Below are 25766 nucleotides of genomic sequence, written 5' to 3'. Positions count from 1 at the left end.
GGGTGAGAAGCACAATTTGACCTCAGGTACATTCCTGAGGTCCTCCCGATCTGTGCAAGCCTAAACGTGATCGTGTGGCACTAACCCTTAACAGTAAATCAGGGTTTTTTGGTCTCACAGACTACAATGACATCTCTCCTTATAGGAATACATTGCCTGCTCCTCTAAATTCAACCTAGAGCCTATGTGGGTTAATATTGCCTTATGAACCTGTCTTCGATGACAATCCATCAGGCCACTATGAGGTCTACCTGTGTTGATTCTAAGCTTCCTGAAGCAACCGGAAGTGATTAAATTCAGCCTAAAAGTGTTTTGATATACATTACCTGCAATTTTGAAAATCACTGCATTCAACCCTGTGTAGATCAGTCAATTCTAAACATAATGACTTCAAACTCAGGATTCCGTAAGAGCCTACCCCAATGAGGATATGTGTTCACGTTCAGCTTCCTGTGCCAACCGGAAGTGCCTTAAAATGGTGTCATAGGTGCTGTTTTGAAGGGTTAAAAAGGTCAGATCTTTTTAAAACTTCATATGTGTGATTAAACAACCCTCATGAACTGTAAATCAGTCATTTTTCCAAAAAAATGTCAAAGAAAAGCTCTCTCGCACACACACACACACACACACACAGCAAGGATGGAGTGACAAAGTGCGGTGCTTAAAGACACACAGAGCCTGCAATGGCATTTCCATATTCTCAAGGCCGTGCCGAGTTCAACGAGATGCCCCGCTTGACCGTAGCTCGCTCTGAGTGCAGCGACCGTGAAAAATGTAGCCCCAAAATTAAGCCTGGCCCAAAATGTAATTTGCTTTTGGGTGACAGTGAGAGAACCGTTAGGGTGAGAAGCACAATTTGACCTCAGGTACATTCCTGAGGTCCTCCCAATCTGTGCAAGCCTAACCTTGATCGTGTGGTACTAACCCTTAACAGTAAATCAGGGTTTTTTGGTCTCACAGACTACAATGACATCTCTCCTTATAGGAATACATTGCCTGCTCCCTAAATTCAACCTAGAGCCTATGTGGGTTAATATTGCCTTATGAACCTGTCTTCGATGACAATCCATCAGGCCACTATGAGGTCTACCTGTGTTGATTCTAAGCTTCCTGAAGCAACCGGAAGTGATTAAATTCAGCCTAAAAGTGTTTTGATATACATAACCTGCAATTTTGAAAATCACTGCATTCAACCCTGTGTAGATCAGTCAATTCTAAACATAAAGACTTGAAACTCAAGATTCCGTAAGAGCCTACCCCAATGAGGATATGTTCACGTTCAGCTTCCTGTGCCAACCGGAAGTGCCTTAAAATGGTGTCATAGGTGCTGTTTTGAAGGGTTAAAAAGGTCAGATCTTTTTTAAACTTCATATGTGTGATTAAACAACCCTCATGAACTGTAAATCAGTCATTTTTCCCAAAAGATGTCAAAGAAAAGCTCTCTCGCACACACACACACACACACACACACACACACACAGCAAGGATGGAGTGACAAAGTGCGGTGCTTAAAGACACACAGAGCCTGCAATGGCATTTCCATATTCTCAAGGCCGTGCCGAGTTCAACGAGATGCCCCGCTTGACCGTAGCTCGCTCTGAGTGCAGCGACCGTGAAAAATGTAGCCCCAAAAATAAGCCTGGCCCAAAATGTAATTTGCTTTTGGGTGACAGTGAGAGAACCGTTAGGGTGAGAAGCACAATTTGACCTCAGGTACATTCCTGAGGTCCTCCCGATCTGTGCAAGCCTAACCTTGATCGTGTGGTACTAACCCTTAACAGTAAATCAGGGTTTTTTGGTCTCACAGATTACAATGACATCTCTCCTTATAGGAATACATTGCCTGCTCCCCTAAATTCAACCTAGAGCCTATGTGGGTTAATATTGCCTTATGAACCTGTCTTCGATGACAATCCATCAGGCCACTATGAGGTCTACCTGTGTTGATTCTAAGCTTCCTGAAGCAATCGGAAGTGATTAAATTCAGCCTAAAAGTGTTTTGATATACATTACCTGCAATTTTGAAAATCACTGCATTCAACACTGTGTAGATCAGTCAATTCTAAACATAAAGACTTCAAACTCAGGATTCCGTAAGAGCCTACCCCAATGAGGATATGTGTTCACGTTCAGCTTCCTGTGCCAGACGGAAGTGCCTTAAAATGGTGTCATAGGTGCTGTTTTGAAGGGTTAAAAAGGTCAGATTTTTAAAAACTTCATATGTGTGATTAAACAACCCTCATGAACTGTAAATCAGTCATTTTTCCCAACAGATGTCAAAGAAAAGCTCTCTCGCACACACACACACACACAGCAAGGATGGAGTGACAAAGTGCGGTGCTTAAAGACACACAGAGCCTGCAATGGCATTTCCATATTCTCAAGGCCGTGCCGAGTTCAACGAGATGCCCCGCTTGACCGTAGCTCGCTCTGAGTGCAGCGACCGTGAAAAATGTAGGCCCAAAATTAAGCCTGGCCCTAAATGTAATTTGCTTTTGGGTGACAGTGAGAGAACCGTTAGGGTGAGAAGCACAATTTGACCTCAGGTACATTCCTGAGGTCCTCCCGATCTGTGCAAGCCTAACCTTGATCGTGTGGCACTAACCCTTAACAGTAAATCAGGGTTTTTTGGTCTCACAGACTACAATGACATCTCTCCTTATAGGAATACATTGCCTGCTCCCCTAAATTCAACCTAGAGCCTATGTGGGTTAATATTGCCTTATGAACCTGTCTTCGATGACAATCCATCAGGCCACTATGAGGTCTACCTGTGTTGATTCTAAGCTTCCTGAAGCAACCGGAAGTGATTAAATTCAGCCTAAAAGTGTTTTGACATACATAACCTGCAATTTTGAAAATCACTGCATTCAACCCTGTGTAGATCAGTCAATTCTAAACATAAAGACTTCAAACTCAGGATTTACCTCAATCTAGGCAGTGCATTCAGCATTTGTTTTTAGGCTAGGAGACTGTCAATGTCTGTAGTCCATTAGGGCCCTGTAAAATCCCCTTCAAAGTTTTGACTGATCCCCCCCCCCCCCCAAATCCCCCTATTCCTTTTCCCAGTTGACCGTTTGTCCCTGCTTCTGCAGGTTTTCGCTCTCAAAAGTACACCTTTTTAATAGAAATATAACACCATTAGATGTTCTATGTCCACGACAACATTTAAAACCCTAGCAGGAAACTACTTTTGAGGCCTGGGAAAAATGGAAGACATATCGATTTTGGGGTGTAGTTACCCTTTTTTAGGCAAGTGTGCGCCAGGAAGAGACCTTTGCTTGGTTAAGCGGTGTTGCTGTAGTGCTCATGTGATTGCGGAGCTTGCAAAACAAATGGCCACTGGATTGATGCAAATAATCATGATATAATTCTGCCAGGCTGGCATAGGCTACTTTGCAGTTAACATTTGATTGAGAAGGTTTTTGTGGGAAGCCTTTCCTTCTCTACCACAAGAAGGTTATCATTAGCCTCATCGCTAACGGCTACACAAAGTGTAGACATGCACGCGCTCCGCACGCATGCGCACACGGAAACTGGGCAGTCCTGTGCAGTTTCTGAAAGTTGCATGGAAATACGAATCACTGATGCATTTTGTTCATGTCTTATGATTCACTTGGGCAAATGAATGGATTTTCTAACAAGTTGAAGGGATTGAGTTGATTTCCTCCTTAGTTCAAAGCATTTTTGAATATTGTTGAATTTCGGTTTAATGTCTGTATTTCGTGATTCCGTGTGGGCACGCTGTATTTTATAGGGCCCTAGTCCATGAAGTTGTCATAAGTATGAACCTAGGATATGCCCTCTTCCCCCCCACAAGAGTGAAATATATGGTCTGGAAATGCAAGCAAGGTTTGAGCTTTTCAGTGTGTGTCACAAGGTGGACATTTCTCTGTCCCCCTAAGAGTAAGCGACACGGTTGACTTTATATAGTGTACCAAGAGGTGGTCTTTCGCTTACGGCCATACCAGCCTGAATACGCCCGATCTCGTCCGATCTCGGAAGTTAAGCAGGGTTGGGCCTGGTTAGTACTTGGATGGGAGACCGCCTGGGAATACCAGGTGCTGTAAGCGTTTTGCTCCAGCAGAGGGTTCTCTTGTGTCATGCGTAGAGCAACTCCCTTTTATTTATCACCCTAATAATGTTGTGTCTTTTTATTGGACTAAATGCAGTTTGTTAGTGCTTCCATGCCCTGCCCTGATCAAATCAAATAATGGACAATGCGTTTACCTCAATCTAGGCAGTGCATTCAGCATTTGTTTTTAGGCTAGGAGACTGTCAATGTCTGTAGTCCATTAGGGCCCTGTAAAATCCCCTTCAAAGTTTTGACTGATTCCCCCAAATCCCCCTATTCCTTTTCCCAGTTGACCGTTTGTCCCTGCTTCTGCAGGTTTTCGCTCTCAAAAGTACACCTTTTTAATAGAAATATAACACCATTAGATGTTCTATGTCCACGACAACATTTAAAACCCTAGCAGGAAACTACTTTTGAGGCCTGGGAAAAATGGAAGACATATCGATTTTGGGGTGTAGTTACCCTTTTTTAGGCAAGTGTGCGCCAGGAAGAGACCTTTGCTTGGTTAAGCGGTGTTGCTGTAGTGCTCATGTGATTGCGGAGCTTGCAAAACAAATGGCCACTGGATTGATGCAAATAATCATGATATAATTCTGCCAGGCTGGCATAGGCTACTTTGCAGTTAACATTTGATTGAGAAGGTTTTTGTGGGAAGCCTTTCCTTCTCTACCACAAGAAGGTTATCATTAGCCTCATCGCTAACGGCTACACAAAGTGTAGACATGCACGCGCTCCGCACGCATGCGCACACGGAAACTGGGCAGTCCTGTGCAGTTTCTGAAAGTTGCGTGGAAATACGAATCACTGATGCATTTTGTTCATGTCTTATGATTCACTTGGGCAAATGAATGGATTTTCTAACAAGTTGAAGGGATTGAGTTGATTTCCTCCTTAGTTCAAAGCATTTTTGAATATTGTTGAATTTCGTTTTAATGTCTGTATTTCGTGATTCCGTGTGGGCGCGCTGTATTTTATAGGGCCCTAGTCCATGAAGTTGTATAAACATTTTCCGAAAAGATGTCAAAGAAAAGCTCTCTCTCACACACACACACACACACACACACACACACACACACACACACACACACACACACACACACACACACACACACAGCAAGGATGGAGTGACAAAGTGCGGTGCTTAAAGACACACAGAGCCTGCAATGGCATTTCCATATTCTCAAGGCCGTGCCGAGTTCAAAGAGATGCCCTGCTTGACCGTAGCTCGCTCTGAGTGCAGCGACCGTGAAAAATGTAGGCCCAAAATTAAGCCTGGCCCAAAATGTAATTTGCTTTTGGGTGACAGTGAGAGAACCGTTAGGGTGAGAAGCACAATTTGACCTCAGGTACATTCCTGAGGTCCTCTCGAGCTGTGCAAGCCTAACCTTGATCGTGTGGTACTAACCCTTAACAGTAAATCAGGGTTTTTTGGTCTCACAGATTACAATGACATCTCTCCTTATAGGAATACATTTCCTGCTCCCCTAAATTCAACCTAGAGCCTATGTGGGTTAATATTGCCTTATGAACCTGTCTTCGATGACAATCCATCAGGCCACTATGAGGTCTACCTGTGTTGATTCTAAGCTTCCTGTAGCAACCGAAAGTGATTAAATTCAGCCTAAAAGTGTTTTGATAAACATAACCTGCAATTTTGAAAATCACTGCATTCAACCCTGTGTAGATCAGTCAATTCTAAACATAGACTTGAAACTCAGGATTCCGTAAGAGCCTACCCCAATGAGGATATGTTCACGTTCAGCTTCCTGTGCCAACCGGAAGTGCATTAAAATGGTGTCATAGGTGCTGTTTTGAAGGGTTAAAAAGGTCAGATCTTTTTAAAACTTCATATGTGTGATTAAACAACCCTCATGAACTGTAAATCAGTCATTTTTCCCAACAGATGTCAAAGAAAAGCTCACACACACACACACACACACACACACACACACACACACACACACACACACACAGCAAGGGTTGAGTGACAAAGTGCGGTGCTTAAAGACACACAGAGCCTGCAATGGCATTTCCATATTCTCAAGGCCGTGCCAAGTTCAACGAGATGCCCCGCTTGACCGTAGGTCGCTCTGAGTGCAGCGACCGTGAAAAAAGTAGGCCCAAAATTAAGCCTGGCCCTAAATGTAATTTGCTTTTGGGTGACAGTGAGAGAACCGTTAGGGTGAGAAGCACAATTTGACCTCAGGTATATTCCTGAGGTCCTCCCGATCTGTGCAAGCCTAACCTTGACCGTGTGGCACTAACCCTTAACAGTAAATCAGGGTTTTTTGGTATAGAACTCGAGAGAGCTCACCGAGCACTGAGGCCCCCACCAGCAGCCAGACAACCACCGCGCCCAATCACCATACGTTTCCTGAGATTCACCGACAAGGAACGAGTCCTACAGGCGGCGAAAAACAACACCATCACAGTGGGAAACGCCAAACTCGCTTTACACCAGTATACGCCGAAAGCGCTGAGAATTTGACGAAGTGAAGAAATACTCCATTGACCGAGGCATCTTCAGGGGATTCAAATACCCAAACGAGCTCAGGATTCTTCACCAAGGAGCCTTGCGACACTTCAAAACTCCCGAAGAGGCAAAACGTTTTTTGAAAGACAATCCTGGCCAATGAGAAACAGACCAATGACTAAATGCGATTAATGCCATTACTAAAGGAGGTAAGACGACATATAGCCGATATCCAGAGACCCACCCCCTAAATGTCATTACAGCCGTCCAATTTATATTTATTTTCCTTTAACTGAGAGGGATGGGCTGTATAGCCTAACCTAGGCCTACTAATGTTTCAGCCTACTTTCATTTCCCTGTTTTTTTTGTTGTTGCTATTATTACCTGGGGTTCCCTATGTCCCTTGGGGAGGTATATGTAGGCTGGGCTATTGATTTGATTTTTCTCCCCTCTTTTACTGAGGTCTGGACGAGGGCAACTGTGTTATTTACTCAATGCGGGGTGGAGAGGATGAGGCATTTCTTTGGTGGGGAGAGGGAGATGTTGTGCGTTGCTAACTGTTCCCGGTTTTTGTTTTATTCGGAACACAGAATTGAGACTGAGCGGGGGTAATAGATCCAACGGGATGTGTCGAGTTGTTTGGGAACTCGGCTGGGGTGTTCAGAGATTATTATTTTATGTACACCATTTATTTTCCTTTTATGTGAACGCAGCTGTAATTACTATCCACTTTTACCCAGCGATGACTTGCACTAAAGCTCGATTACTGCTCGATGACGATGACTAGTACCTTAAATCTATTGACATGGAACTGCCATGGTCTAGGGCATGCAATAAAACGGAAAAAGATACTATGTGCTCTAAAAAGGAAAAAGCAGACATTGCGCTATTACAAGAGACACACCTCTGTGATGCTGAACATGCCAAACTCCGCAGAGCTTGGGTGGGACAGGTGTATTTCTCATCTTTCAAATCAAACAGTAGAGGCACAGCCATACTTATCCATAAAAATGTTCCATTCATAATAGACAAAAACATATCTGATCCGGAGGGAGATTTATTTTGATAACTGGGTCACTATATGGTCAACCAATTACTATATTAAACATATACGCCCTAACACAGATACTCCTGCCTTCATGTCAAAAATTATAACCCTGTTCAATGAGCATTGTGTCTCCTTTGGTGTGGTGGCCGGAGATTTTAATTGTACCCTTAACCCAACCCTAGACAAATCATCTCAAGTCCCCACCACAAATCCTAGATCTGCAAAGATGTTGAACTCTCTTACTAAAGAGATGGGGCTGATAGATATCTGGAGAGAGAATAATAGCTCATCTATGGACTATACATACTACTCTAATGTCCATAACACCTACTCCCGTATAGATTACATTTTTATCCCAAAGAGTTTCATAAATTCAGCCACTTGTACAATCGGACCCATATAGCACTTTCAGATCACGCCTTTGTCTACCTCCGCTTTGACCTCTGCAAAAACATCCCGAGGTCAAAGAGCTGGAAATTCAACACCTCCATGCTATCAAATGACGAGTTCCATACATTAGTAACTACATGGATAGACAACTACACACAAGACAATAAAGATTCCCCTGTTTCTCCGGCCACAATGTGGGACGCTGCTAAAGCCACACTAAGAGGTCATCTAATTGCATATGCTTCCTCTAAGAAAAAAGCAATGGAAGCACACAGGCTAGATCTTGAGAGGGAGCTGGAATGCTGTGAAAAATACATAAACAATCCCTAGACAGCACTTCCTGGAGTCATCTTAAAGCAGCCAAAGCCAAACTGAATTTGGACTACACTCGGGAGATAAAAAAAAGTTTTCTTTACTAAACAGAAATACCATGAGTATAGCAATAGGCCCAGTAGATTGCTTGCTTACCAATTAAAAAGGAGCAGTCAGAGCGTACAATCATGGCTATCCGAACAGCAGAGGACGAGGTCACATATGACCCAAAAAAGATCCATTTAACTTTTCATGATTTTTACTGCAAACTATATACCTCTGAGAGAAAACACACGGAGGCAGAACTCCACTCTTTCCTAGAGGGAATCTCGCTACCTAAACTATCAGAGACCGACCAGGAAGATCTCAACTCCCCTTCACTCCTGAGGAGATCCTGGAGGCAATTACCTCCATGCCACCTAATAAGTCCCCAGGCCCAGATGGATTCCCCAGAGAGTTCTATAAAGCTTTTTGGCCCCAGCTCAGCCCTATCTTCATGCCAATGCTGGAGGATTTTTGCAAAAACTGAGTTCTCCCAGACTCAATGCACACAGCTCGCATTACAGTGTTGCTAAAAAGGACAAGGACCCCTATCCTGCTCGTCCTTCCGGCCCATAAGCTTGTTGGATTTCGACTATAAAATAATTACCAAATTGCTCGCCATAAGACTAAACACTCTTCTTCCCAAAATAATAAAAGCGGACCAAACTGGATTTATTAGAGACAGATACTCTTCTGATAACATTCGCCGTCTTTTTGATATTATTGATCAAGTAAACGCACAAAAGACCCCTGTCCTGCTGGCTTCACTGGATGCTGAGAAGGCGTTTGACAGGATGGAGTGGAGCTTTCTGTTTTCAGTCTTAGAAAAGTTCAATATGGGCCCAAATTTTATTAAATGGATCAAATCACTATACTCTCATCCAAATGCCATGGTGACTACTAATGGACTGAACTCTGACAGATTCCCTCTGGAGCGGGGCACAAGACAAGGGTGCTCGCTGTCCCCGCTGCTCTACTTGTTGGGGCGGAGCCTCTGGCAGAGCTGATAAGGAGCAATCCAAGTATTATGGGTGTTTCTGCAGGTGGCCTGCAGCACAAGATTTCGCTTTACGCGGATGATGTCTTGCTCTACATATCCAACCCTGAGAAATCCCTCCCTCTCATTTTAGACACAATTGCCCAGTATGGCAAGTTTTCAGGTTATAAGATCAATTTTAACAAATCCACTGTCTGCCCTCTCAATATTACACTCACCAGCTCTATGAAGACACTTTGTCCTTTCCAATGGAAAACACAGGGGTTTCAATACCTCGGGATCTTCATAACACCAGATCTGAATAGCCTTTTTAAGGAAAATTATCTTCCACTCCTGGATCGAATCAAGAACAATCTCCAAACCTGGATCTCCCTCCCAATTAGCTTAGTAGGAAGAATTAATGTAATCCGTATGAACGTCCTCCCTAGACTGAACTACTTATTTCAGATGCTCCCATGCTATCTCCCAGTTTCCTTCTTCAAAACAACTAACCAAAGCATCACCAAATTTATATGGGGCAATAAAAAACCTAGGATCAAGTTTTCCACTTTATCAAAACCCGAATCTAAAGGTGGCCTTGCCCTTCCCTCCCTTCAATTGTACTACTGGTCTGCCCAAATCCGCAACATGCTAACATGGATCACAAACAGACAAGAGTCAACGTGGATTCAGATAGAAGCCCAATCCTGTGGTTCATTGCCCTTAAGCTCAATTATATTCATTAATAACTTTAGTGAAGTGGGCAACATAGCCAAATCCTTTGTGATTTACAGCACCCTACTAGCGTGGAGGGACTGTAAGAAATACCTGGGCATTTCCTCCCAAATATGTTCTCACTCGCCTATAGTAGGCAACCCAGACTTGCCAAAAGCCCCGAGGGATGCCAACTTTAATCTCTGGCATACTCTAGGAATCAGGACCTTTCAGACCTATTTCATCAGAAAACCACTACACTGAAATCCTTTCAAGAGCTCTGCAGAGAATTCGACGTGCCAAGATCCCATTTTTTTAAATATCTTCAAATTAGACATGTAATTTCCTCATTTACCTCCAAGAGGAGGTTTAGAACTCAGTTGAACGAAGTTGAAACCCTTCTTGTTACAGCACAATCGATTAAAGGCAAAATATCTTTCATCTATAGACTCCTTTCTGAGAAAGGAAGCTCCTCCTTTACTCCTTTGAAAATAATCTGGGAAAAGGACCTTGGTCTGACTATTAGTGATGAGTTATGGGCGGAGGTTTGCGACAAGGTATACTGCTCCTCTACCAGTGTAAAAATGAAAGAATCTAATTACAAATTTTTGTACAAATTTTATTATACTCCTTTGAGACTCCATAGAATGAAAACAGATATGTCTCCTAACTGTAAAAGATGTACCTCTGAATGTGGAACCTATATGCATGTATTTTGGAGCTGTAGGGAGATTGCCAGATTCTGGCAATCTGTACATACCGCTGCACAGAAAATACTAGAGGTACAGTTTGATATGACCCCATGTATCTATCTTCTTAATGCCCAGCAGGACTTTGTTCTTGATCCTGACAGAGAAAATTTGCTTTATGACTATTACATACTTTGCTAAGAAATGTATTCTTCTATTGTGGGCCTCTAATACCCCCCCTACATTTAAAATGTGGATTGACCAGATTGTTGACTTTCTTCCTCTTGAAAAGCTCACTTATGACCTCCACAAGAGACAGCCCAAGTTTGATAGACTCTGGTCCCCACTATTCAACTATATTTCAAACTGGACAGAGTGAATGGGGTGACTAGGGAAATGCGCAGATACATTTTGTGTAAGGTACTGTAAAACCTAAAAACGAATTATTGGCCCATCGTCTCAGCGAATGCTTGAAATAGCTGATAACAACCTTGATAGTGCTGCTGCAAGTGGTATGTTTTTTTTTTGTGTGTGTGTTTTTATTTTAATTTAGTTTTTGAGTACGTGTGCGTATGTGTGTGTGTATGTATGTATGTATGTATGTATGTATGTATGTATGTATATATATACAGGTACCAAGGAAAATATATAGATTAAGAAAAATAAATGCTTTTATTTGACTTTATCATTCATTTTAATTGTATTTTAATTTTTTCAAATGTATTATTATTTTTTGACTTTTTATTTTTTTAAAGCCTGTCACATCTGTGAATGTGGAATGTGTTTTGTTGGTTGATTGAAAAACAAGAACTTAATAAAACTTTAAATTGAAAAAAAACTCAGGATTCCGTAAGAGCCTACCCCAATGAGGATATGTGTTCACGTTCAGCTTCCTGTGCCAGACGGAAGTGCCTTAAAATGGTGTCATAGGTGCTGTTTTGAAGGGTTAAAAAGGTCAGATCTTTTTTAAACTTCATATGTGTGATTAAACAACCCTCATGAACTGTAAATCAGTCATTTTTCCCAACAGATGTCAAAGAAAAGCTCTCTCACACACACACACAAACACACACACACACACACACACACACACACACACACACACACACACACACACACACACACACAGCAAGGGTTGAGTGACAAAGTGCGGTGCTTAAAGACACACAGAGCCTGCAATGGCATTTCCATATTCTCAAGGCCGTGCCGAGTTCAACGAGATGCCCCGCTTGACCGTAGCTCGCTCTGAGTGCAGCGACCGTGAAAAAAGTAGGCCCAAAATTAAGCCTGGCCCTAAATGTAATTTGCTTTTGGGTGACAGTGAGAGAGCCGTTAGGGTGAGAAGCACAATTCGACCTCAGGTACATTCCTGAGGTCCTCCCGATCTGTGCAAGCCTAACCTTGACCGTGTGGCACTAACCCTTAACAGTAAATCAGGGTTTTTTGGTCTCACAGATTACAATGACATCTCTCCTTATAGGAATACATTGCCTGCTCCCCTAAATTCAACCTAGAGCCTATGTGGGTTAATATTGCCTTATGAACCTGTCTTCGATGACAATCCATCAGGCCACTATGAGGTCTACCTGTGTTGATTCTAAGCTTCCTGAAGCAACCGGAAGTGATTAAATTCAGCCTAAAAGTGTTTTGATATACATAACCTGCAATTTTGAAAATCACTGCATTCAACCCTGTGTAGATCAGTCAATTCTAAACATAAAGACTTCAAACTCAGGATTCCGTAAGAGCCTACCCCAATGAGGATATGTGTTCACGTTCAGCTTCCTGTGCCAGACGGAAGTGCCTTAAAATGGTGTCATAGGTGCTGTTTTGAAGGGTTAAAAAGGTCAGATCTTTTTAAACTTCATATGTGTGATTAAACAACCCTCATGAACTGTAAATCAGTCATTTTTCCCAAAAGATGTCAAAGAAAAGCTCTCTCGCACACACACACACACACACACACACACACAGCAAGGATGGAGTGACAAAGTGCGGTGCTTAAAGACACACAGAGCCTGCAATGGCATTTCCATATTCTCAAGGCCGTGCCGAGTTCAACGAGATGCCCCGCTTGACCGTAGCTCGCTCTGAGTGCAGCGACCGTGAAAAATGTAGCCCCAAAATTAAGCCTGGCCCAAAATGTAATTTGCTTTTGGGTGACAGTGAGAGAACCGTTAGGGTGAGAAGCACAATTTGACCTCAGGTACATTCCTGAGGTCCTCCCGATCTGTGCAAGCCTAACCTTGATCGTGTGGCACTAACCCTTAACAGTAAATCAGGGTTTTTTGGTCTCACAGACTACAATGACATCTCTCCTTATAGGAATACATTGCCTGCTCCCCTAAATTCAACCTAGAGCCTATGTGGGTTAATATTGCCTTATGAACCTGTCTTCGATGACAATCCATCAGGCCACTATGAGGTCTACCTGTGTTGATTCTAAGCTTCCTGAAGCAACCGGAAGTGATTAAATTCAGCCTAAAAGTGTTTTGATATACATAACCTGCAATTTTGAAAATCACTGCATTCAACCCTGTGTAGATCAGTCAATTCTAAACATAAAGACTTGAAACTCAAGATTCCGTAAGAGCCTACCCCAATGAGGATATGTTCACGTTCAGCTTCCTGTGCCAACCGGAAGTGCCTTAAAATGGTGTCATAGGTGCTGTTTTGAAGGGTTAAAAAGGTCAGATCTTTTTTAAACTTCATATGTGTGATTAAACAACCCTCATGAACTGTAAATCAGTCATTTTTCCAAAAAAATGTCAAAGAAAAGCTCTCTCGCACACACACACACACACACACACACACACACACACACACACACACACACACACACACACACACACACACACACACACACACACACACACACACACACACACACAGCAAGGATGGAGTGACAAAGTGCGGTGCTTAAAGACACACAGAGCCTGCAATGGCATTTCCATATTCTCAAGGCCGTGCCGAGTTCAACGAGATGCCCCGCTTGACCGTAGCTCGCTCTGAGTGCAGCGACCGTGAAAAATGTAGCCCCAAAATTAAGCCTGGCCCAAAATGTAATTTGCTTTTGGGTGACAGTGAGAGAACCGTTAGGGTGAGAAGCACAATTTGACCTCAGGTACATTCCTGAGGTCCTCCCAATCTGTGCAAGCCTAACCTTGATCGTGTGGTACTAACCCTTAACAGTAAATCAGGGTTTTTTGGTCTCACAGACTACAATGACATCTCTCCTTATAGGAATACATTGCCTGCTCCCCTAAATTCAACCTAGAGCCTATGTGGGTTAATATTGCCTTATGAACCTGTCTTCGATGACAATCCATCAGGCCACTATGAGGTCTACCTGTGTTGATTCTAAGCTTCCTGAAGCAACCGGAAGTGATTAAATTCAGCCTAAAAGTGTTTTGATATACATAACCTGCAATTTTGAAAATCACTGCATTTAACCCTGTGTAGATCAGTCAATTCTAAACATAAAGACTTCAAACTCAAGATTCCGTAAGAGCCTACCCCAATGAGGATATGTTCACGTTCAGCTTCCTGTGCCAGACGGAAGTGCCTTAAAATGGTGTCATAGGTGCTGTTTTGAAGGGTTAAAAAGGTCAGATCTTTTTAAACTTCATATGTGTGATTAAACAACCCTCATGAACTGTAAATCAGTCATTTTTCCCAAAAAAGATGTCAAAGAAAAGCTCTCTCGCACACACACACACACACACACACACACAGCAAGGATGGAGTGACAAAGCGCGGTGCTTAAAGACACACAGAGCCTGCAATGGCATTTCCATATTCTCAAGGCCGTGCCGAGTTCAAAGAGATGCCCGCTTGACCGTAGCTCGCTCTGAGTGCAGCGACCGTGAAAAATGTAGCCCCAAAATTAAGCCTGGCCCAAAATGTAATTTGCTTTTGGGTGACAGTGAGAGAACCGTTAGGGTGAGAAGCACAATTTGACCTCAGGTACATTCCTGAGGTCCTCCCGATCTGTGCAAGCCTAACCTTGATCGTGTGGCACTAACCCTTAACAGTAAATCAGGGTTTTTGGTCTCACAGACTACAATGACATCTCTCCTTATAGGAATACATTGCCTGCTCCCCTAAATTCAACCTAGAGCCTATGTGGGTTAATATTGCCTTATGAACCTGTCTTCGATGACAATCCATCAGGCCACTATGAGGTCTACCTGTGTTGATTCTAAGCTTCCTGAAGCAACCGGAAGTGATTAAATTCAGCCTAAAAGTGTTTTGATATACATAACCTGCAATTTTGAAAATCACTGCATTCAACCCTGTGTAGATCAGTCAATTCTAAACATAAAGACTTCAAACTCAGGATTCCGTAAGAGCCTACCCCAATGAGGATATGTGTTCACGTTCAGCTTCCTGTGCCAGACGGAAGTGCCTTAAAATGGTGTCATAGGTGCTGTTTTGAAGGGTTAAAAGGTCAGATCTTTTTAAACTTCATATGTGTGATTAAACAACCCTCATGAACTGTAAATCTGTCATTTTTCCCAAAAGATGTCAAAGAAAAGCTCTCTCGCACACACACACACACACACACACACACACACACACACACACACACACACACACACACACACAGCAAGGATGGAGTGACAAAGTGCGGTGCTTAAAGACACACAGAGCCTGCAATGGCATTTCCATATTCTCAAGGCCGTGCCGAGTTCAACGAGATGCCCCGCTTGACCGTAGCTCGCTCTGAGTGCAGCGACCGTGAAAAATGTAGGCCCAAAATTAATCCTGGCCCAAAATGTAATTTGCTTTTGGGTGACAGTGAGAGAACCGTTAGGGTGAGAAGCACAATTTGACCTCAGGTACATTCCTGAGGTCCTCCCGATCTGTGCAAGCCTAACCGTGATCGTGTGGCACTAACCCTTAACAGTAAATCAGGGTTTTTGGTCTCACAGATTACAATGACATCTCTCCTTATAGGAATACATTGCCTGCTCCCCTAAATTCAACCTAGAGCCTATGTGGGTTAATATTGCCTTATGAACCTGTCTTCGATGACAATCCATCAGGCCACTATGAGGTCTACCTGTGTTGATTCTAAGCTTCCTGAAGCAACCGGAAGTGATTAAATTCAGCCTAAAAGTGTTTTGATATACATAACCTGCAATTTTGAAAATCACTGCATTCAACCCTGTGTAGATCAGTCAATTCTAAACATAAAGACTTCAAACTCAGGATTCCGTAAGAGCCTACCCCAATGAGGATATGTTCACGTTCAGCTTCCTGTGCCAACCGGAAGTGCCTTAAAATGGTGTCATAGGTGCTGTTTTGAAGGGTTAAAAAGGTCAGATCTTTTTAAAACTTCATATGTGTGATTAAACAACCCTCATGAACTGTAAATCTGTCATTTTTCCCAAAAGATGTCAAAGAAAAGCTCTCTCTCACACACACATCTCACACACACACACACACACACACACACACACACACACACACACACAGCAAGGATGGAGTGACAAAGTGCGGTGCTTAAAGACACACAGAGCCTGCAATGGCATTTCCATATTCTCAAGGCCGTGCCGAGTTCAACGAGATGCCCCGCTTGACCGTAGCTCGCTCTGAGTGCAGCGACCGTGAAAAATGTAGCCCCAAAATTAAGCCTGGCCCAAAATGTAATTTGCTTTTGGGTGACAGTGAGAGAACCGTTAGGGTGAGAAGCACAATTTGACCTCAGGTACATTCCTGAGGTCCTCCCGATCTGTGCAAGCCTAACCTTGATCGTGTGGCACTAACCCTTAACAGTAAATCAGGGTTTTTTGGTCTCACAGACTACAATGACATCTCTCCTTATAGGAATACATTGCCTGCTCCCTAAATTCAACCTAGAGCCTATGTGGGTTAATATTGCCTTATGAACCTGTCTTCGATGACAATCCATCAGGCCACTATGAGGTCTACCTGTGTTGATTCTAAGCTTCCTGAAGCAACCGGAAGTGATTAAATTCAGCCTAAAAGTGTTTTGATATACATAACCTGCAATTTTGAAAATCACTGCATTCAACCCTGTGTAGATCAGTCAATTCTAAACATAAAGACTTCAAACTCAGGATTCCGTAAGAGCCTACCCCAATGAGGATATGTGTTCACGTTCAGCTTCCTGTGCCAGACGGAAGTGCCTTAAAATGGTGTCATAGGTGCTGTTTTGAAGGGTTAAAAAGGTCAGATCTTTTTAAAACTTCATATGTGTGATTAAACAACCCTCATGAACTGTAAATCTGTCATTTTTCCCAAAAGATGTCAAAGAAAAGCTCTCTCTCACACACACATCTCACACACACACACACACACACACACACACACACACACACACACACACACACACACACACACACACACACACACACACACAGCAAGGATGGAGTGACAAAGTGCGGTGCTTAAAGACACACAGAGCCTGCAATGGCATTTCCATATTCTCAAGGCCGTGCCGAGTTCAACGAGATGCCCCGCTTGACCGTAGCTCGCTCTGAGTGCAGCGACCGTGAAAAATGTAGCCCCAAAAATAAGCCTGGCCCAAAATGTAATTTGCTTTTGGGTGACAGTGAGAGAACCGTTAGGGTGAGAAGCACAATTTGACCTCAGGTACATTCCTGAGGTCCTCCCGATCTGTGCAAGCCTAACCTTGATCGTGTGGTACTAACCCTTAACAGTAAATCAGGGTTTTTTGGTCTCACAGATTACAATGACATCTCTCCTTATAGGAATACATTGCCTGCTCCCCTAAATTCAACCTAGAGCCTATGTGGGTTAATATTGCCTTATGAACCTGTCTTCGATGACAATCCATCAGGCCACTATGAGGTCTACCTGTGTTGATTCTAAGCTTCCTGAAGCAATCGGAAGTGATTAAATTCAGCCTAAAAGTGTTTTGATATACATTACCTGCAATTTTGAAAATCACTGCATTCAACACTGTGTAGATCAGTCAATTCTAAACATAAAGACTTCAAACTCAGGATTCCGTAAGAGCCTACCCCAATGAGGATATGTGTTCACGTTCAGCTTCCTGTGCCAGACGGAAGTGCCTTAAAATGGTGTCATAGGTGCTGTTTTGAAGGGTTAAAAAGGTCAGATCTTTTTAAAACTTCATATGTGTGATTAAACAACCCTCATGAACTGTAAATCTGTCATTTTTCCCAAAAGATGTCAAAGAAAAGCTCTCTCACACACACACACACACACACACACACACAGCAAGGATGGAGTGACAAAGTGCGGTGCTTAAAGACACACAGAGCCTGCAATGGCATTTCCATATTCTCAAGGCCGTGCCGAGTTCAACGAGATGCCCCGCTTGACCGTAGCTCGCTCTGAGTGCAGCGACCGTGAAAAAAGTAGGCCCAAAATTAAGCCTGGCCCTAAATGTAATTTGCTTTTGGGTGACAGTGAGAGAACCGTTAGGGTGAGAAGCACAATTTGACCTCAGGTACATTCCTGAGGTCCTCCCGATCTGTGCAAGCCTAACCGTGATCGTGTGGCACTAACCCTTAACAGTAAATCAGGGTTTTTTGGTCTCACAGACTACAATGACATCTCTCCTTATAGGAATACATTGCCTGCTCCTCTAAATTCAACCTAGAGCCTATGTGGGTTAATATTGCCTTATGAACCTGTCTTCGATGACAATCCATCAGGCCACTATGAGGTCTACCTGTGTTGATTCTAAGCTTCCTGAAGCAACCGGAAGTGATTAAATTCAGCCTAAAAGTGTTTTGATATACATTACCTGCAATTTTGAAAATCACTGCATTCAACCCTGTGTAGATCAGTCAATTCTAAACATAATGACTTCAAACTCAGGATTCCGTAAGAGCCTACCCCAATGAGGATATGTGTTCACGTTCAGCTTCCTGTGCCAACCGGAAGTGCCTTAAAATGGTGTCATAGGTGCTGTTTTGAAGGGTTAAAAAGGTCAGATCTTTTTAAAACTTCATATGTGTGATTAAACAACCCTCATGAACTGTAAATCAGTCATTTTTCCAAAAAAATGTCAAAGAAAAGCTCTCTCGCACACACACACACACACACACACAGCAAGGATGGAGTGACAAAGTGCGGTGCTTAAAGACACACAGAGCCTGCAATGGCATTTCCATATTCTCAAGGCCGTGCCGAGTTCAACGAGATGCCCGCTTGACCGTAGCTCGCTCTGAGTGCAGCGACCGTGAAAAATGTAGCCCCAAAATTAAGCCTGGCCCAAAATGTAATTTGCTTTTGGGTGACAGTGAGAGAACCGTTAGGGTGAGAAGCACAATTTGACCTCAGGTACATTCCTGAGGTCCTCCCAATCTGTGCAAGCCTAACCTTGATCGTGTGGTACTAACCCTTAACAGTAAATCAGGGTTTTTTGGTCTCACAGACTACAATGACATCTCTCCTTATAGGAATACATTGCCTGCTCCCCTAAATTCAACCTAGAGCCTATGTGGGTTAATATTGCCTTATGAACCTGTCTTCGATGACAATCCATCAGGCCACTATGAGGTCTACCTGTGTTGATTCTAAGCTTCCTGAAGCAACCGGAAGTGATTAAATTCAGCCTAAAAGTGTTTTGATATACATAACCTGCAATTTTGAAAATCACTGCATTCAACCCTGTGTAGATCAGTCAATTCTAAACATAAAGACTTGAAACTCAGGATTCCGTAAGAGCCTACCCCAATGAGGATATGTTCACGTTCAGCTTCCTGTGCCAACTGGAAGTGCCTTAAAATGGTGTCATAGGTGCTGTTTTGAAGGGTTAAAAAGGTCAGATCTTTTAAAACTTCATATGTGTGATTAATCAACCCTTATGAACTGTAAATCAGTCATTTTTCCCAACAGATGTCAAAGAAAAGCTCTCTCTCACACACACACACACACACACACACACACACACAGCAAGGGTTGAGTGACAAAGTGCGGTGCTTAAAGACACACAGAGCCTGCAATGGCATTTCCATATTCTCAAGGCCGTGCCGAGTTCACGAGATGCCCCGCTTGACCGTAGCTCGCTCTGAGTGCAGCGACCGTGAAAAATGTAGCCCCAAAAATAAGCCTGGCCCAAAATGTAATTTGCTTTTGGGTGACAGTGAGAGAACCGTTAGGGTGAGAAGCACAATTTGACCTCAGGTACATTCCTGAGGTCCTCCCGATCTGTGCAAGCCTAACCTTGATCGTGTGGTACTAACCCTTAACAGTAAATCAGGGTTTTTTGGTCTCACAGATTACAATGACATCTCTCCTTATAGGAATACATTGCCTGCTCCCCTAAATTCAACCTAGAGCCTATGTGGGTTAATATTGCCTTATGAACCTGTCTTCGATGACAATCCATCAGGCCACTATGAGGTCTACCTGTGTTGATTCTAAGCTTCCTGAAGCAATCGGAAGTGATTAAATTCAGCCTAAAAGTGTTTTGATATACATTACCTGCAATTTTGAAAATCACTGCATTCAACCCTGTGTAGATCAGTCAATTCTAAACATAAAGACTTCAAACTCAGGATTCCGTAAGAGCCTACCCCAATGAGGATATGTGTTCACGTTCAGCTTCCTGTGCCAGACGGAAGTGCCTTAAAATGGTGTCATAGGTGCTGTTTTGAAGGGTTAAAAAGGTCAGATCTTTTTTAAACTTCATATGTGTGATTAAACAACCCTCATGAACTGTAAATCTGTCATTTTTCCCAAAAGATGTCAAAGAAAAGCTCTCTCTCACACACACATCTCACACACACACACACACACACACACACACACACACACACACACAGCAAGGATGGAGTGACAAAGTGCGGTGCTTAAAGACACACAGAGCCTGCAATGGCATTTCCATATTCTCAAGGCCGTGCCGAGTTCAACGAGATGCCCGCTTGACCGTAGCTCGCTCTGAGTGCAGCGACCGTGAAAAATGTAGCCCCAAAAATAAGCCTGGCCCAAAATGTAATTTGCTTTTGGGTGACAGTGAGAGAACCGTTAGGGTGAGAAGCACAATTTGACCTCAGGTACATTCCTGAGGTCCTCCCGATCTGTGCAAGCCTAACCTTGATCGTGTGGTACTAACCCTTAACAGTAAATCAGGGTTTTTTGGTCTCACAGATTACAATGACATCTCTCCTTATAGGAATACATTGCCTGCTCCTCTAAATTCAACCTAGAGCCTATGTGGGTTAATATTGCCTTATGAACCTGTCTTCGATGACAATCCATCAGGCCACTATGAGGTCTACCTGTGTTGATTCTAAGCTTCCTGAAGCAATCGGAAGTGATTAAATTCAGCCTAAAAGTGTTTTGATATACATTACCTGCAATTTTGAAAATCACTGCATTCAACCCTGTGTAGATCAGTCAATTCTAAACATAATGACTTCAAACTCAGGATTCCGTAAGAGCCTACCCCAATGAGGATATGTGTTCACGTTCAGCTTCCTGTGCCAGACGGAAGTGCCTTAAAATGGTGTCATAGGTGCTGTTTTGAAGGGTTAAAAAGGTCAGATCTTTTTAAAACTTCATATGTGTGATTAAACAACCCTCATGAACTGTAAATCAGTCATTTTTCCAAAAAAATGTCAAAGAAAAGCTCTCTCGCACACACACACACACACACACACAGCAAGGATGGAGTGACAAAGTGCGGTGCTTAAAGACACACAGAGCCTGCAATGGCATTTCCATATTCTCAAGGCCGTGCCGAGTTCAACGAGATGCCCGCTTGACCGTAGCTCGCTCTGAGTGCAGCGACCGTGAAAAATGTAGCCCCAAAATTAAGCCTGGCCCAAAAATGTAATTTGCTTTTGGGTGACAGTGAGAGAACCGTTAGGGTGAGAAGCACAATTTGACCTCAGGTACATTCCTGAGGTCCTCCCAATCTGTGCAAGCCTAACCTTGATCGTGTGGTACTAACCCTTAACAGTAAATCAGGGTTTTTTGGTCTCACAGACTACAATGACATCTCTCCTTATAGGAATACATTGCCTGCTCCCTAAATTCAACCTAGAGCCTATGTGGGTTAATATTGCCTTATGAACCTGTCTTCGATGACAATCCATCAGGCCACTATGAGGTCTACCTGTGTTGATTCTAAGCTTCCTGAAGCAACTGGAAGTGATTAAATTCAGCCTAAAAGTGTTTTGATATACATAACCTGCAATTTTGAAAATCACTGCATTCAACCCTGTGTAGATCAGTCAATTCTAAACATAAAGACTTGAAACTCAAGATTCCGTAAGAGCCTACCCCAATGAGGATATGTTCACGTTCAGCTTCCTGTGCCAACCGGAAGTGCCTTAAAATGGTGTCATAGGTGCTGTTTTGAAGGGTTAAAAAGGTCAGATCTTTTTTAAACTTCATATGTGTGATTAAACAACCCTCATGAACTGTAAATCAGTCATTTTTCCCAAAAGATGTCAAAGAAAAGCTCTCTCGCACACACACACACACACACACACACACACACACACACAGCAAGGATGGAGTGACAAAGTGCGGTGCTTAAAGACACACAGAGCCTGCAATGGCATTTCCATATTCTCAAGGCCGTGCCGAGTTCAACGAGATGCCCCGCTTGACCGTAGCTCGCTCTGAGTGCAGCGACCGTGAAAATGTAGCCCCAAAAATAAGCCTGGCCCAAAATGTAATTTGCTTTTGGGTGACAGTGAGAGAACCGTTAGGGTGAGAAGCACAATTTGACCTCAGGTACATTCCTGAGGTCCTCCCGATCTGTGCAAGCCTAACCTTGATCGTGTGGTACTAACCCTTAACAGTAAATCAGGGTTTTTTGGTCTCACAGACTACAATGACATCTCTCCTTATAGGAATACATTGCCTGCTCCCCTAAATTCAACCTAGAGCCTATGTGGGTTAATATTGCCTTATGAACCTGTCTTCGATGACAATCCATCAGGCCACTATGAGGTCTACCTGTGTTGATTCTAAGCTTCCTGAAGCAATCGGAAGTGATTAAATTCAGCCTAAAAGTGTTTTGATATACATTACCTGCAATTTTGAAAATCACTGCATTCAACACTGTGTAGTTCAGTCAATTCTAAACATAAAGACTTCAAACTCAGGATTCCGTAAGAGCCTACCCCAATGAGGATATGTGTTCACGTTCAGCTTCCTGTGCCAGACGGAAGTGCCTTAAAATGGTGTCATAGGTGCTGTTTTGAAGGGTTAAAAAGGTCAGATTTTTTAAAAACTTCATATGTGTGATTAAACAACCCTCATGAACTGTAAATCAGTCATTTTTCCCAACAGATGTCAAAGAAAAGCTCTCTCGCACACACACACACACACAGCAAGGATGGAGTGACAAAGTGCGGTGCTTAAAGACACACAGAGCCTGCAATGGCATTTCCATATTCTCAAGGCCGTGCCGAGTTCAACGAGATGCCCGCTTGACCGTAGCTCGCTCTGAGTGCAGCGACCGTGAAAAATGTAGGCCCAAAATTAAGCCTGGCCCTAAATGTAATTTGCTTTTGGGTGACAGTGAGAGAACCGTTAGGGTGAGAAGCACAATTTGACCTCAGGTACATTCCTGAGGTCCTCCCGATCTGTGCAAGCCTAACCTTGATCGTGTGGCACTAACCCTTAACAGTAAATCAGGGTTTTTTGGTCTCACAGACTACAATGACATCTCTCCTTATAGGAATACATTGCCTGCTCCCCTAAATTCAACCTAGAGCCTATGTGGGTTAATATTGCCTTATGAACCTGTCTTCGATGACAATCCATCAGGCCACTATGAGGTCTACCTGTGTTGATTCTAAGCTTCCTGAAGCAACCGGAAGTGATTAAATTCAGCCTAAAAGTGTTTTGACATACATAACCTGCAATTTTGAAAATCACTGCATTCAACCCTGTGTAGATCAGTCAATTCTAAACATAAAGACTTCAAACTCAGGATTTACCTCAATCTAGGCAGTGCATTCAGCATTTGTTTTTAGGCTAGGAGACTGTCAATGTCTGTAGTCCATTAGGGCCCTGTAAAATCCCCTTCAAAGTTTTGACTGATCCCCCCCCAAATCCCCTATTCCTTTTCCCAGTTGACCGTTTGTCCCTGCTTCTGCAGGTTTTCGCTCTCAAAAGTACACCTTTTAATAGAAATATAACACCATTAGATGTTCTATGTCCACGACAACATTTAAAACCCTAGCAGGAAACTACTTTTGAGGCCTGGGAAAAATGGAAGACATATCGATTTTGGGGTGTAGTTACCCTTTTTTAGGCAAGTGTGCGCCAGGAAGAGACCTTTGCTTGGTTAGCGGTGTTGCTGTAGTGCTCATGTGATTGCGGAGCTTGCAAAACAAATGGCCACTGGATTGATGCAAATAATCATGATATAATTCTGCCAGGCTGGCATAGGCTACTTTGCAGTTAACATTTGATTGAGAAGGTTTTTGTGGGAAGCCTTTCCTTCTCTACCACAAGAAGGTTATCATTAGCCTCATCGCTAACGGCTACACAAAGTGTAGACATGCACGCGCTCCGCACGCATGCGCACACGGAAACTGGGCAGTCCTGTGCAGTTTCTGAAAGTTGCATGGAAATACGAATCACTGATGCATTTTGTTCATGTCTTATGATTCACTTGGGCAAATGAATGGATTTTCTAACAAGTTGAAGGGATTGAGTTGATTTCCTCCTTAGTTCAAAGCATTTTTGAATATTGTTGAATTTCGGTTTAATGTCTGTATTTCGTGATTCCGTGTGGGCACGCATTTTATAGGGCCTAGTCCATGAAGTTGTCATAAGTATGAACCTAGGATATGCCCTCTTCCCCCCACAAGAGTGAAATATATGGTCTGGAAATGCAAGCAAGGTTTGAGCTTTTCAGTGTGTGTCACAAGGTGGACATTTCTCTGTCCCCTAAGAGTAAGCGACACGGTTGACTTTATATAGTGTACCAAGAGGTGGTCTTTCGACGGCCATACCAGCCTGAATACGCCTGATCTCGTCCGATCTCGGAAGTTAAGCAGGGTTGGGCCTGGTTAGTACTTGGATGGGAGACCGCCTGGGAATACCAGGTGCTGTAAGCGTTTGCTCCAGCAGAGGGTTCTCTTGTGTCATGCGTAGAGCAACTCCCTTTTATTTATCACCTAATAATGTTGTGTCTTTTTATTGGACTAAATGCAGTTTGTTAGTGCTTCCATGCCTGCCCTGATCAAATCAAATAATGGACAATGCGTTTACACCTCAATCTAGGCAGTGCATTCAGCATTTGTTTTTAGGCTAGGAGACTGTCAATGTCTGTAGTCCATTAGGGCCCTGTAAAAATCCCCTTCAAAGTTTTGACTGATTCCCCCCCCAAATCCCCCTATTCCTTTTCCCAGTTGACCGTTTGTCCCTGCTTCTGCAGGTTTTCGCTCTCAAAAGTACACCTTTTTAATAGAAATATAACACCATTAGATGTTCTATGTCCACGACAACATTTAAAACCCTAGCAGGAAACTACTTTTGAGGCCTGGGAAAAATGGAAGACATATCGATTTTTGGGGTGTAGTTACCCTTTTTTAGGCAAGTGTGCGCCAGGAAGAGACCTTTGCAGTAAAGCGGTGTTGCTGTAGTGCTCATGTGATTGCGGAGCTTGCAAAACAAATGGCCACTGGATTGATGCAAATAATCATGATATAATTCTGCCAGGCTGGCATAGGCTACTTTGCAGTTAACATTTGATTGAGAAGGTTTTTGTGGGAAGCCTTTCCTTCTCTACCACAAGAAGGTTATCATTAGCCTCATCGCTAACGGCTACACAAAGTGTAGACATGCACACCACTCCGCACGCATGCAGCCTACACGGAAACTGGGCAGTCCTGTGCAGTTTCTGAAAGTTGCGTGGAAATACGAATCACTGATGCATTTTGTTCATGTCTTATGATTCACTTGGGCAAATGAATGGATTTTCTAACAAGTTGAAGGATTGAGTTGATTTCCTCCTTAGTTCAAAGCATTTTTTGAATATTGTTGAATTTCGTTTTAATGTCTGTATTTCGTGATTCCGTGTGGGCGCGCTGTATTTTAAGGGCCCTAGT

The 25766-nt window shown here is 43.1% G+C and overlaps 2 non-coding genes across 2 annotated transcripts; both read left to right on the top strand.

Annotated features, from left to right (window-relative positions):
• Nucleotides 1-3954: 3954 nt before the first annotated feature.
• Nucleotides 3955-4073, top strand: LOC135568821 (5S ribosomal RNA). Its single transcript, XR_010462735.1, has one exon. It is a non-coding gene; the product is annotated as a 5S ribosomal RNA (ribosomal RNA).
• Nucleotides 4074-24654: 20581 nt separating this feature from the next.
• Nucleotides 24655-24773, top strand: LOC115127876 (5S ribosomal RNA). Its single transcript, XR_010462740.1, has one exon. It is a non-coding gene; the product is annotated as a 5S ribosomal RNA (ribosomal RNA).
• The last annotated feature ends 993 nt before the right edge of the window (nt 24774-25766 follow it).

The sequence above is a fragment of the Oncorhynchus nerka genome, unplaced genomic scaffold, assembly GCF_034236695.1.
Source record: "Oncorhynchus nerka isolate Pitt River unplaced genomic scaffold, Oner_Uvic_2.0 unplaced_scaffold_3___fragment_4___debris, whole genome shotgun sequence".
Taxonomy (NCBI): domain Eukaryota; kingdom Metazoa; phylum Chordata; class Actinopteri; order Salmoniformes; family Salmonidae; genus Oncorhynchus; species Oncorhynchus nerka.
Note: the sequence above shows the minus strand (reverse complement) of the source record. Positions and strands in the feature narration are given on the sequence as shown.